At 48.0% G+C, this 13297-nt stretch overlaps 2 long non-coding RNA genes across 2 annotated transcripts in view; both read left to right on the forward strand.

The window, feature by feature from the left end:
* Positions 1 to 13297, forward strand: part of LOC135404764 (uncharacterized) — a 204261-nt gene that overhangs the window by 160473 nt on the left and 30491 nt on the right. The window lies entirely within an intron of this gene.
* Positions 4303 to 7108, forward strand: LOC135421817 (uncharacterized). Its single transcript, XR_010434221.1, has 3 exons — positions 4303 to 4835; positions 5670 to 5989; positions 6878 to 7108. It is a non-coding gene; the product is annotated as an uncharacterized LOC135421817 (long non-coding RNA).

The raw sequence follows: 13297 nt of genomic DNA on the forward strand, positions 1-13297 counted from the left end.
TATCACACTCTGCTTGCATTTTGTGAGTCTAATAACCCATTTTCACACTGACAGGTTTTGACTACATTTCTGGATATAAAACCAGTGAATCCACACCTGAGATGGAAAATGATAGAAAGACCATCAAGCAACTTTTAAATTTAAAATCAGAGGCGTCTCCCTTGGTCTTTGGAGATGTCATAGAATCACAAAGTGGTTTGGGTTGGAAGGGACCTTAAGGATCATCTGCTTTCAACCCTTTTCATGCTGAAATCAAATTAGAAATACTGAAGGTAAATATAAGATGTGAGGAAATGCTCCAAACCTAATTCCATCATTTAGGCAACTTGAAAGTAACAGGTAATTTGCACCTGCAGACCTCAGGTGAGGCCAGAAGCTTATTAGACCTCACGAGACACAAAATGATGGGATGGGGAAATAGTGGGAATAGAATTAATAATTTATTTGTGGCCTGCCACTGCCTGAGGGGAATAAGATGCAGTGTGGGGAGGGGAAAATGTAATATACCATAAAATCGTGTCTATTGATTTTCCACGTCTCATAGATTTATCTATTTTTACTTTAAAGGCTCATGTTTGAACAGATTTCATAGGTGTTTCCTGGGGGTGAAGACTGAGTGATCAGAGACAAAAGGGTGAAGCCTGGAAAAATATTCTCTTCTGGACACCAGAGGGTTCCTGCCTGTATTATTTTGTTTATCTGGCTCATTCTGGCTGGTTTATTTTTCATCTTCCTGGGGTCTCTGGCAGTACTTGGAATGAAATCTCTCTCTTTCTGGTTTGTCCAGGACTTGCTGGATTTGGGCAGTCTTGTACTAATGGATTTCTCACGGGTACCAACAACAAGCTTTTGGATACCAGCACGGGGCTCCTGAGCCTGCACTGCTCCATGTGACATCTCTAAACTGTACAGGGAAGGATGGAGGGGACATTTGGGCACTTGGAGATCTTTCAGTGAAATGTTCTTGCATGAGGTTGGTTCTTTGATGTTCTTCTGGCCGAGTTTGGTTTGCTAAAACACAGACACAACACGTGGATGTCTCAAACTTTCCTGCTCTTGGGTCTTCCTGCTTTTCATTGCAGTGAAGGTGGGTTGGAGAGACCCTCTGCTCTGGGGGCAGGCTGGGAGAGCTGGGGGGGTTCATCTGGAGAAGAGAAGGATCCAGGGAGAGCTGAGAGCCCCTTGAAGGGCCTGAAGGGGCTCCTTGAGAGCTGGAGAAGGATTTGGACAAGTGATGGAGGGACAGGACAAGGAGGAGTGGCTTCAAACTGCCACAGGACAGGGTTAGATGGGATATTGGGAAGGAATTCTTGGCTGTGAGGGTGGTGAGGCCCTGGCACATGTTGCCCAGAGCAGCTGTGGCTGCCCCTGGATCCCTGGAAGTGTCCAAGGCCAGGTTGGACGGGGCTTGGAGCAACCTGGGCTAGTCCAGCAACCCTGTCCATGGCAGGGGGTGGAACTGGATGATCTTTAAGGTCCCTCCCAACCCAGACCATTGTAGGTTTCTCTGATATTCAGGCAGCTCATTTTGAAGGTGAGATCTATTCCCCACGTGAGCACTTGAGGGGATTTCCCTTCCAGGCCAGTGAGGTGGGTCCCACAAATTGTCCATATACAGTGGAATGCTGAGGCCTCCACAGGTCACGTGGCCTCAGCAGGACTTTGGTGGGTTTGGGGTGGTTGGTGGGTTTGAGGGTGTCAGTGGTGTCTCTGTGCTTTGAGGGGTTTCTGAATGGGGTGGTTTTGGGCTGGTTGTTTTCCATGCTGATTGTGGGGTCCAGAAAACAGATACTGGGAGATAGGAGGGAAGAGGAGGACAGGAAAGATGCAAATAGGTCAGTGACAACAGTAATGGGAGCAACTGAGGGCAACCAAGAAATAAGAATATCGTGTTCCTGTCATTATTTATTACATCACATTTAGTACACAAAGTTAGGGTATTTTTAGTGCCCTTTATAGCACAGTCAAAGGTAAATCTGGCAACCCCAAAGTTGTGCTCATGCTGAAATGTATCACATGCTGCCATCCTGACTTCCTAAATCAGCTGAACAGTAGGATAATGAATTGCTGGAGAGGGAAAGCAACTGCACACTGAGCAGTTCTTTCATTTGCCTTCTCCTGCTTATGAATCCAACTCTCCAGTGGCACTTTGCCCAGTTCATTTTACTTTAGCAGCTGGTAAATGAATAAGTGATCAGGAAGCATTTCCAATAAATGTAATTACTCCTCTGCTGGGGAGGGTTGTGGCAAAGGCAGCCCAGCAACATTTTATATGAAACAATAAAAAGGGAGAGAATAAATTAAATGAGGAAGGTTTCCTTAAAAAATTCCAGCTTGATTCTCATGGGTTAAAGGAAACCACTGCTGAAGTCCCAGCGTGGTGAAAATCAGGAAAGAGCTACTTTAGCTGTGGAATGAATTCCCTCCAGTGGATCTACGTGCCTTGCTAGTGCTAGAATGGAAAGTTCATAGAATCACAGAATGGTTTGGATTGGAATAAAAAGATCATCCAGTTCCACACCCTGCCATGGGCAGGGACATCTTCCACTATCCCAGGTTGCTCCAACCTGGCCTTGGACACTTCCAGAGATCCAGGGGCAGCCAAAGCTTCTCTGGGCAACTTGTGTCAGGGCCTTCCCACCCTCTCAGCCAAGAATTTCTTCCAAACATCTGATCCAAACCTCTCCTCTTTGAGTTTAAAACAATTCCCCCTTGTCCCATCTCCACCTGCCCAAGTAAAGTTGCTGGTGGAAATAAGAGTCATTTCAATGCAGGAACAACTGGATGCTCCCCTGGGAAGAGGGTCTGGCTGTGCAGGGGCTGTTCCCCACCACATCTGCTGGCACAAAAGCTCTGGATTTTGCCCTCAAGCACTCGGGCACTGAAACTCTGCCAATCTGTGATTGCAGAGCTGCAGCCATAAAGTGTGGCCTCTGTCTGGGCAAATATGGCCCACGTCATAAAAACTCACCCACCCGAGTTCATCCAGTCCAGAGGCACTCCTGAAAATCCTGCTTTGGAGTACAGAAGAAAGGAAGGACAAGAGAAAGGAATATCAGCTTGGAGACCAGATTATTCCTTTCTGTTCAGATGTTCCTGCAAAAATATTGCTGTGCCACAACAGAAGGAAAATAAAAATAAAAAACAGAGGGGGTTTGTTTCTTAGTTTTTGGGGTTTTTTTTAATAAATTCTACTGAGCGTTGTTCAAATGTTCCCAGAGGAATAAAAAGGAATGTTGTATCAAAACTTCAGCTTCTCTTTCTTTTACTGGAAGTTTCAAAAGGCTCTCTGGTGGGGTTGAGTGGAATTTCATCAGAATAGGCATTTTCTCACTGAACTTTTCTTTGACAGAGAAGAGTTCAATGAAAAGGTTCTGCAGCTGCTTTATGTAGGAGGAAACAAGACATGGACAAAGGGAGAAACCTCTGTAACCTGAGTGTGGACCACAAGGGCTTCATGTTGGTGTCACATCTATGTGTCTCAAAGGAATCTGAGCCTGGAGAGCAGATGCTCCAATTCACTTCCATGAGCTCAGAGACACTGACTGGCCATAACACCTGATTTCTGTGCCTGCCTGACCCAGCACAGCCCTGAGTGACCTGTCTGGAGTCACACAGGGAATTCCTGGAGAGCAGGGATTGAACACAGGCCCTTTCAGCTCCACAACTGTCAAAACCTGTCAATCCCTTTGGCTTTTGGGACTCTCCACTGACACCTGGGTTGGTGACTCCTAAATGGGAACCCTTTCAGTCTTCAAATTGGAAAAACATTGTCCAATTGAGTAATGTTGTAAGCTGGGTTCAGTAAGATGAATCTTAGTGTCTCCAAATCCTACCTGGGTACCCAAAGAAAGGAGCTGACTTCTCAAAGGTGCTCTGAAATCAGTCCTGCTGCTCAGGCACCTCAATATCTGTCTCCTAACCTGATTCCAGGTCCTCTTTTGATGCTCCTCAAGCTTCATCTTCCCTTCCACCTGTACCACATTTGTATCCTCAGCTCTCTTCTAGTGTCTCAAACACTGACCAACTCTCCCACCAGCCAAAGGCCACACGGGACCATTTTTCCCTTTCCTCTGTGAGCCAGACCCAGTAAAACTGAGTTTACAAATGCTCTCATCAGCAGTGCTCAGTGTATCTTCACTGAGTAATGGGTTGTGGCCACTGATCCTTGGCAGGAATGGTTTCTCCTCCAAAGTTGCTGATGCTTTCAGCATCCACAGGCCAGTTAAAACCTTTGGGACTTGCCTGGCTTGGTTTGTGACCTCATGTCATGTCACAGTTGACAGCTGAGATCCTTTAAACTGAGCCCTTCACAACCACCTAAGTTGCTCTCAGGAGAGGCCTTTGGTCTTTTAGTTGTGCATAAACCCCTGCATCCATCACACCACAACCTGTTCCAGTGCAAACACCAAACAGCACTCTGTGAGCTGGAAAAACATGGAATCCTGGGATGGGTTTGGTCAGAAGGGATCTTAGAAACCATCCAGTTCCAACCCCCTGCCATGGGAAGGGACACCTTCCACTGGACCAGGTTGCTCCAAGCTGTGTTGAACACCTCCAGGAGTGAGGAATCCACAACCTCTCTGGGCAATCAGTCCCTCCTGGCCAAGACTGTGCTCAGTGTGGATAAACAGAGTGGATTCCAGTGGGAGTCCTCACACCAGAGGTTTATTGACCCTCACACCAGTGGTTTATTGACCCTCACACCAGAGGTTTATTGACCCTCACACCAGTGGTTTATTGACCCTCACACCAGATGTTTATTGACCCTCACACCAGATGTTTATTGATCCTCACACCAGAGGTTTATTGATCCTCACACCATGCTAAGGAAGGTGGGTTTCCAGGAGATGCCTCAGCTGCTGCTCTGCCAAATAGAACAGGAACGTACAGGTTTTAAAAGGCAAAGCCCCAGCCCATCCCTCACTGAAGACACCTCCACCCTGACCTTTTGCATTATTGAATATCCTCACTGCCACAAAAAGGATTGATTTTCTTTCCCAGGCAGTGATGGATGGAGAGACACAACCCAGGGGGAAGAGCTGCAAATTAACCTGGGTCAAAGATACCCTCAAAGCCCTTTTCCTTCTTTGCCCGTGTACCCAAGAGTGTCTAAAGCAGCAGCAGGTCCCATAATTAACCAACTTAAGGCTGTAATTCCTCAGTACATCGATGGATTTGGGCACCACACACCTGACCAGGCAGCAATGGATGACTTAATTTGCAATCATTAATTTATTAAGGATTTAAATTTTTAAGTCAGTCTTAAAAGGCAATGGGGTCTCAACGAAACTGAACACTGAATTTTAACTACTCAAGACTGTCAAAGCAGGGGCTGAGAACAGTTATACCCCTGCCTTTAAAATCTTATTGTGATTAAACTCTTTGATCACAGCCCACTGTTGCTGTTTCTAGGCTTTCCCGGACAAAAATGGTCTTGAGATGAACAAAATATGTCATTTTCAGGATGTTTCCTTTTTGACTTTTACTGAGATTGAGGCTGACAGTGAAATATCATTTTGAATGAAAAGTGCAGCATTTCAATATTTTTTTTTTTAAGTTTTTTGGATTTTTTCTGTTTGTGATTGAAACAACCGAATGAGTTCGGTTCACAGGACAAAACCTTTTTCTTTTTCTTTTTTTTTTTTTTTTCTGATTAAAATATCCAGCAAAACCACTGTGCTTTGCCCTGGCACACTGTAAAATATTTATCAGAGGGAAGACTGAGAAAGAACTATGGGCTGACCAAAGTCAACACAAGAGATGTTGTGACCATGGGTTTGCCTGTCCCCTCTGTGATGAGCATCATCCCCTGCCATCAGATCAGCTCAGCCACCAGAAACAACTCACTGAGCTTTCAAATGACCAGAGGTGATCAAATTAAAACCTAATTTCCCTGCCAATCTGACTCACTTAACTCCTTTGCAATGAAAAGACATCAAGCTCCACGTGGTTGGTTGTTGAGCACCCACCAGCACGGTGGTGGCAGGTGAGAAGGACTCAGCACAAGCTGTTGACACCCCATCCCTGGAAGTGTTCCAGGTCAAGTTGGACGGGGCTTGGAGCAACCTGGGCTAGTGGAAGGTGTCCCTGCCCATGGCAGGGGGTTGGAATGAGATGACTTTTAAGAGCCCTTCCAACCCAAACCGTTCTGTGATTCCGCAAAAAGGCAAGATTCCCATAAAACTGAGCCTTGGCAACACCGTCCCCACCACACAGGCCACCTCCAGTCCAGAAGGTTTGTGGCTTTGTTGCCACAATTAATGCCTAGAAGTGGGTGGAAGTCATCCAGGGGGTAGAATCTCCCAAGGGTAGGGATGAAGGCAGGGCTGAGAGCCTCCAGGAGGGGCCAGTGCTCCCAGCTGTGTGTCGTACCATCCCACACCCATATGGAATCATGGAATCCCAGAATGGTTTGGATTGGAAGGGATCTTAATGATCATTCAGTTCCGACCCTCCCTGTCACAGGCAGGGACACCTTCCACTAGCCCAGGTTGTGCCAAGCCCTGTCCAACCTTGCCTTGGACACTTCCAGGGATGGGGAGACATAGTCATGTAAGTCTCCAGTAAAAGGCATTTTTGGGTCTTTTTTAGGGGCTGATGTGTCTCAACCACCAGAAAAAAATAATTACCTTCAGACACAGGAACACATTTGTCCTACCCACAATAAAATTTGATTCCTGCTTGGGGAAGGCACTGGTGGTGTCAGGTTATTGTAACTCTCCCACAGATGTGTTAGAAACATGTAACTTGGAAGTTCATTAAGTCAGATTCCTGACATGTGGGGAGGGGAAGGGGGTTTTTCGTTTTTTTAAATAGTTGAGACGTCTTTAAATAAAAACCTAAGTGTAATTATGCTGCTTCATTTCCTTCTGAGGCTCTGAGGTCACCTTCCAAATGGGAACAAGATCTTCAAAGGACAAGCAATCCCCTCAGATGGCAGCTGTAAATCTGATGTGCTGCAGGTCAGCACCATCCCAACACAAGGTGCATTCCCTCCCCACCACAAGGCTGGTTGTGGAACATGTGGCAAGGTCTACATTTCACAGCCACAGGACAGACAATGTGGGTGTGAAACGATAAAAATGTCCTCAAAGTACTCTGTGAATCCTTCCTGCTCTTCCTAAATTACGTTAATGTTCCATTTGGAGCGAGAGAACCTCCAGGGAGATCAATTTGATTTAGGGTTGTTGGTGGGATTTATTTTAATACTGTGTTAATTTAAGGCCGTTGTGAAGTAGCTGAGCAGCATCCAGAGCTCTAAATCACAGGGTGTCACAGGCTTGTAAAGTCACAGAGGTGCTGCTTGGAAGGGACATTAAATCACAGGTTTGTGAAATCACAGAGATGTGGTTGGAAGGGACATTAAATCAGAGAGATGGTTGTTGGAAAGGACATCTAGTCCAGCCTTTGGCTCAAGGCAGGGCTGACACCAACACTGGTTCCCGTCAGCTGTGGCTTTGCCCAGCCAAGATGTGACAGTCTGTGGGGATGGAGAGACCTCAATCTGTGTGACACTCTCCAGAGCTTCCTTTTCCTCCCAGCCATATTTTTATCCAGTGCCCAGCCTGAGCATCCCAAGCTGCAATCACAGAATCATGGAATTGTTAGGGTTGGAAAAGACCTCTGGGATCATTGAGCCCACCTGTCACCTCAGCACTGTGCTCACCCCTAACCCACGTCCCCAAGTGCCACGTCCACACACCTCTGGAACCCTTCTGGGGATGGTTGTTCCAACACTTCCCTGGGCAGCCTGTTCCAATGCCTGACCACCCTTTTGAGCAAGACATTTTTTCTAATGTCCAACCTAAACCTCCCCTGGCACAATGTGAGGCCATTTCATCTCATGCTGTTGTTAATTACTGGAAGCAGAGCCCAACATCCCCCCCCTTCTCCCCCCTCCTGTCAGGGGGTTGCAGAGCCAGAAGGTCCCCCCTGAGCCTCCTTTTCTCCAGGCTGAGCCTCCCCAGCTCCCTCAGCTGCTCCTGCTGCTCCAGCCCCTTCCCAGCTCCCTTCCCTTCCCTGGACATGCTCCAGCCCCTCCATGTCTTTCTTGTTGTGAGGGGCCCAAAACTGCCCCCAGGATTTGAGGTGTGGCCTCAGCAGTGCCCAGCACGGGGGACAATCCCTGCCCTGGTCCTGGGGCCAGAACTAGTGGTGATCCAAGCCAGGTGCCCTTGGCCTCCTTGGCCACCTGGGCTCATGTTCAGCTGCTGTTGATCAGCACCCCCAGATCCTTTTTTGTCAAGCAGTTTTCCAGCCAGTGAGTTCTCCATGTACACTTTCTGCTCCCATCAGATTTTCCCCCAGCCTCTTCTTCAGACTAAAACAAACCCATCTCCCTGACCTCTCACAGTAATCACAGACTTTTGCTCCAGCCATCACTACATCCTTTCACCAGATCCCCTCCAGCTCCTCCACATTCCTTTTGGATTAGCAAACCCAAGCTGGACTGAGTATTTTAGGTGCAATCCCTCAGCAGTAATTAGGGGTGCAGAGCAAGACCTGCCAACTCAGAACAGATTAAAATGGTCAAGAATTCAGTTTCTAACCAGTGGCAAAGGAAAGGTTTTCTTGCCAGCACTCCAGTTGGCTCATTCCTCCAAAGGATGGAGGTGTCTACCCAGGTGAGCAGAAATCACGCCTCTGGAATGCCTTTGGGATGTGGTGGTCCCAGAGCTGAGTTGTTGTTTAGACACCAACTGGCCATTGTGGGGTTTATTGCTCCTGGTTAAAGAGGGTGAGCAAACAGCTGGGAGCTGTTGGAGCTGCAGCTCTGTGGACAATGGTCTTGCCCAGTCCCAGAGACCCAGGAGTTTGGTCCTGCTTGTGTCCGAGCCCTGAAGGGGATGTGGGGTGGTACAGCTGATATTTCTGGCTCACAGAGACCCTCCCACAGCTGTTCCCAAAGGGAATAATTTGAACTCAGGCACCTTCAAGGTCACTTGGTGACCTTTGAAAGGTCTCTTCCAACTCGAACCATCCTATGATTCAGTGGTTGCTCCTCTGAAGTCTCTGCAGTCTCTGCTGCTGCCTCACTTCCAGCCAGCAATCCCCAATTATGGCCAAGATCCTTTCAGAGCAAGCTGGCAGGTGGCTTCCAAGCCAGGTAAACCTCTATAATCCATGCAGTGCAGGAGCACACCTGGGAATTTGGGGTTTTTCTGACAAGCAGCTGTGCCCTTTGCAGGAGGATGGTACCTGGTACCAGCTGCCATCTGAGATCTGCCCCTCTTTCTGCCAGTGAAGAGGTGGTGCATGACAGCCCATCACTCTCTAGGCAATCATCAGGAAGGGATTTAAAAGAAAAAAAACAAAACAAAACAAAAAAACAAACACCAAAAAACACTACAGGGTAAGAAACTGCTGAAAAAACCTGTAAAATTTTGGCTGGGAAAGAACATTTTCCCTGACCACACAGCGACACCAGAAGTAGGCAACTTTTGGTAGATGCCAACATGGCTCTTCAGAGGAGCCAGGCAGCTCCTCTTCACCCCTAAACAGCAGAAAATTTGCTGTGGGATTAAGCTGGGAAAAATCCACCCTGTTTACCTGGCCTTGGCACACTGTGCCACCTCCTCCTGCCAGTGGACAGGTTTCTCCAGGAGGAAGCATCCAGTGTCACCTCTTCCCCCATGTGCCCTGAGGAGCTCAGGCATTAGGATGAGGTTAGAGCAGACCTGACCAAGCATCCCTACTCCTGCTCTTCTCTGCCTCCTGTTCCTCCCCTGTGGGAGGAGGGAATCAGGAATCAGCACTGCTGGCAGCAAAACAAAAGGGCAAGGAGAAGACGTGGTTATAAAAACAAGTTAATCCCAGAGCACTCACTGCTGGGGAGGAGGAAGGATTAACGAGGTCCTGAGAGGTCCCTTCCAGCACCAGCAAAGCATCTCTCAGGCTTTGGTCACTGGGAGCAGCCTGGTGACCTCTGACAGCTCCAGTCTCTCTGCCCAGTGCTGGCCCAGGGGATACACCCCAGGTCCTGCCTGGGAGTGACCCTACGTGTCTTCTACTCCCATCCTCCCACTCCTCTGGGCAGTAAAGGGCAGCATCATCCCTTAACCCATTTATTAGCAGAGTTTTGGAAACAAGGCTTTGCCTCAAATCCCTCTGCATGACTTAACTTTCCAAGCAGTCACTGTAGATGGATTAAGGGCCAGCAATGTATGCATGGGGGCCTCCAGACTGCTTGCTAATTAAGCTGCTGGTTTCTCCTCTCAGAACCCTCCAGTCCCTTCCTGCAACCCCTCAGGCTGAGAACAAAGCTTAGACCAGGAGCACCAATATTTAGCACAATCCTTTGTTCCTTAAAGACAGGCAGAGACAAAAAAAAAAAAAAAAAAAAAGAGCTGCAGTGACTTTGCTCCTGACAAATCCGTTCCAGCCTCGCCGGGTAAGTGGATTTGCAGCCCTGAAGGGATCCTTCTACAGTCTCCAGGGTGTTTTATCTCTGTTTCAGGAGAACTATGGCAAAATCTACTGGGAAAACTGTAGCTGAGTCAGCTGCTTGGCTTCCCTCCCAGCCTGGGAACAGCATTAGCTTGTGCACTGGTGCCTCCCAGTGCCTGGAAAAGGGAGAAGCAGGAAGCTCAAGAAGTAACAGTGAAGAGACTGTTTCAAATTCGTTGTTTCAAATCAAAATACTCCTTTATATCAAATTTTTTTGTTTTAAATCTAAGTACTCCTTGGTATCACAGAATCACAGAATGGTTTGGGTTGGGAGGGACCTTACAGATCATCCAGTTCCAACCCCTGCCACGGGCAGGGACACCTTCCACTAGCCCAGGTTGCTCCAAGCCCTGTCCAAGCTGGCCTTGAACACTTCCAGGGAAGTGTTATGTACCTCATGCTTGGAGGGGAATCAGGAAATCCTGGGACACCTGAGTCCTGGGAATGTTGGGAGCAAGGTTTTCCCCCTTCTTGGTTCAGTGTATTGACCTTGAGAGCACCAAGTGCTGCTGCTTCTCACCTGCCCCCTCCAGCCCCAGCAGCTGCAGGACAAGGCAGGAAGAAGCTTCAAAGAGGAGAAAAACGACATCATGACTTTGGTACACATGGGCAAGACACAGCAGAAGTACCAACACTATCCCTGGAAATGTCAAAAAACCGTGTAGATGTGGCACTTGGGGACATGGTTTAGTGGTGGGCCCGGCAGTGCTGGGTTAATGGTTGGATTTGGGGATCTTGGAGGGCTTTTCCAACTCTAGAGATTCCGTGATACACCACGGGAATTTTGGCTTCTGAGCCCAAACCAGCAGCCCAGCCTGACCACACTGCCAGCTCTGAGATGCCTCAGACATCAGAGTTCCTGCTCTGTGTCACCTGAATGCCCCTCTAGCCCTAAATGAGACCTGTGTGCAGGTGGAAGCCACGACCCTGGAAGAGGATCCATCTTCTGGAAGGATGTCCCAGCTCCTGGGGATGCTCAGAGCAGACCTGCCCAACTTCTGCCTTGTCATGCAGGGATGCCTGATGCCACAGAACCACGGAATTGTTGGGGTTGGAAAAGACCTTTAAGATCTTCGAGTCCAACTGTCAACTCAGCAACACCCCCATAAGTGACACATCCACATGTTTTTTGAGCACTTCCAGGGATTGTGACTCCATCACTTCCCTGGGCAGCCTGTCCCAGTGCCTGACCACCCTTTCAGTGAAAGAAAATCGTTCCTAAAATCCAATCTAAACCTCCCCTGACTGAGGGGGGAACCTGGTGCAACTCGAGGCCATTTTCTCTCATCCTGTCACTTGTTACCTGGGGAAGGTGATCCCTTGTTCACCTGTACATGCACTCAGGTCATTCCTAACCCAGGGAAACAGCAAATCCCAGGATGAGGGATCGTCACTGCCATCCCTGCCACCCAGAGCCACGCTCAGCAGCTGTGGTTGTACTGTCACATCTTCCAAGCATGTAATTTAGGGCACCCTGTACCCCATCAAACACAGGGGGCTCTGCTCCTGAAAGCCTCATGTGACCTGCACAGGTTTATTTGGCACCTTCAGTGCAGCTTGATGGGGTTTTTTTGCCTCACCCAGCAGGTAAATGTGAGTATTTTGGGATCAATCCTGCCAGGTCTGTGCCCTTTGCTCTCACCCAAGGCCACCAACCACAGCAGGAGGAGGTGGCACCTCCCAGGAGGAGGCCTCGTGTTTGTTTTGCCCTGTGCATTCCAATGGGCACTGATGGAATTGGGGGCTGAACTTCCCACCCAATTGCTCTTCAGTATTTCCCTACAAGAGCCCATGAAACAAGGGATTTGGGATGTGAGTGTCCTTCTTTGCATAATGAAACAATAAATCCCAGCCCTCCCTACTGGACTGAGTGGTGCTTTACATTTTAGTGGTCACAATTTCAACTCTTTCTTACCATTCTCATGTCAAATGACATTTGTTCCACCAAAGGGAATTTCAAGGCCTTCTGCATTTTGCTTAGTTTGTACTTTAAATGGGAACAGAAAGCAAAGACTTTTTAGGGCTCTTTGTTTTGTCTTGCCATTTAATTACTTTTAAAACGGTTCTTCCAAGCAGCCTGGATCAGCCTTCCCAGGGCTAGAAAAAATGGATCAAGGGAATCAGAATGGTTTGGGTTGGAAGGGACCTTAAAGACCATCTCATTCCAACCCCCTGCCATGGGCAGGGACACCTTCCACTAGGCCAGTTGCTCCAACCTGGCCTGGGACACATCCAGGGATGGGGCAGCCACAGCTTCTCTGGGAAACCTGTGCCAGTGACTTGATGAGTCACTATATAAAAAAAATATATATTAAAAATATATATATAAATATATAAATAAATTAAAAAATATGTATATAAAAAAATATATACATATATATACATACTCCACTCCCAGAGTTTAACAGCTCCTCTCCATGACCAGCCCTCCCAGAAGCCCCTGATGAACACAGGGTGTGCTGGTTTTAGCTGGGGTAGAGTTAACTTTCCTCACAGTGGGGTTAATTTTACTCTGGGGCCTGATATTACACATTTGCAGCACGGCAAAACACAGCAGGTGCTACTCCTGGCCCTCATTTTTGCCAGCAACACTTTACAGTGCCCAGCAAATGGTGCAATTTAAAAATACCACTTTGTTAAGCCCTCATTGAAAAGAAAGGCTGAGGCGAAGAGGATTCATTTCCACACCTGCCCCGGGGAGCTCAAATACACCTTCAGCTCCTGCCGGTGCAGCACTGCTGCTCTCCAAAACCTTCTCCAAAAGGTCAGACCTTGGGGAGAGAATTTATTTGCAGACAAGCAGGAGGTGCCTGTAAAAGCCAAAAGGGGTGGAATGAAGCCTCTGACC

The sequence above is a fragment of the Pseudopipra pipra genome, chromosome 1 (genome assembly GCF_036250125.1).
Source record: "Pseudopipra pipra isolate bDixPip1 chromosome 1, bDixPip1.hap1, whole genome shotgun sequence".
Classification (NCBI taxonomy): domain Eukaryota; kingdom Metazoa; phylum Chordata; class Aves; order Passeriformes; family Pipridae; genus Pseudopipra; species Pseudopipra pipra.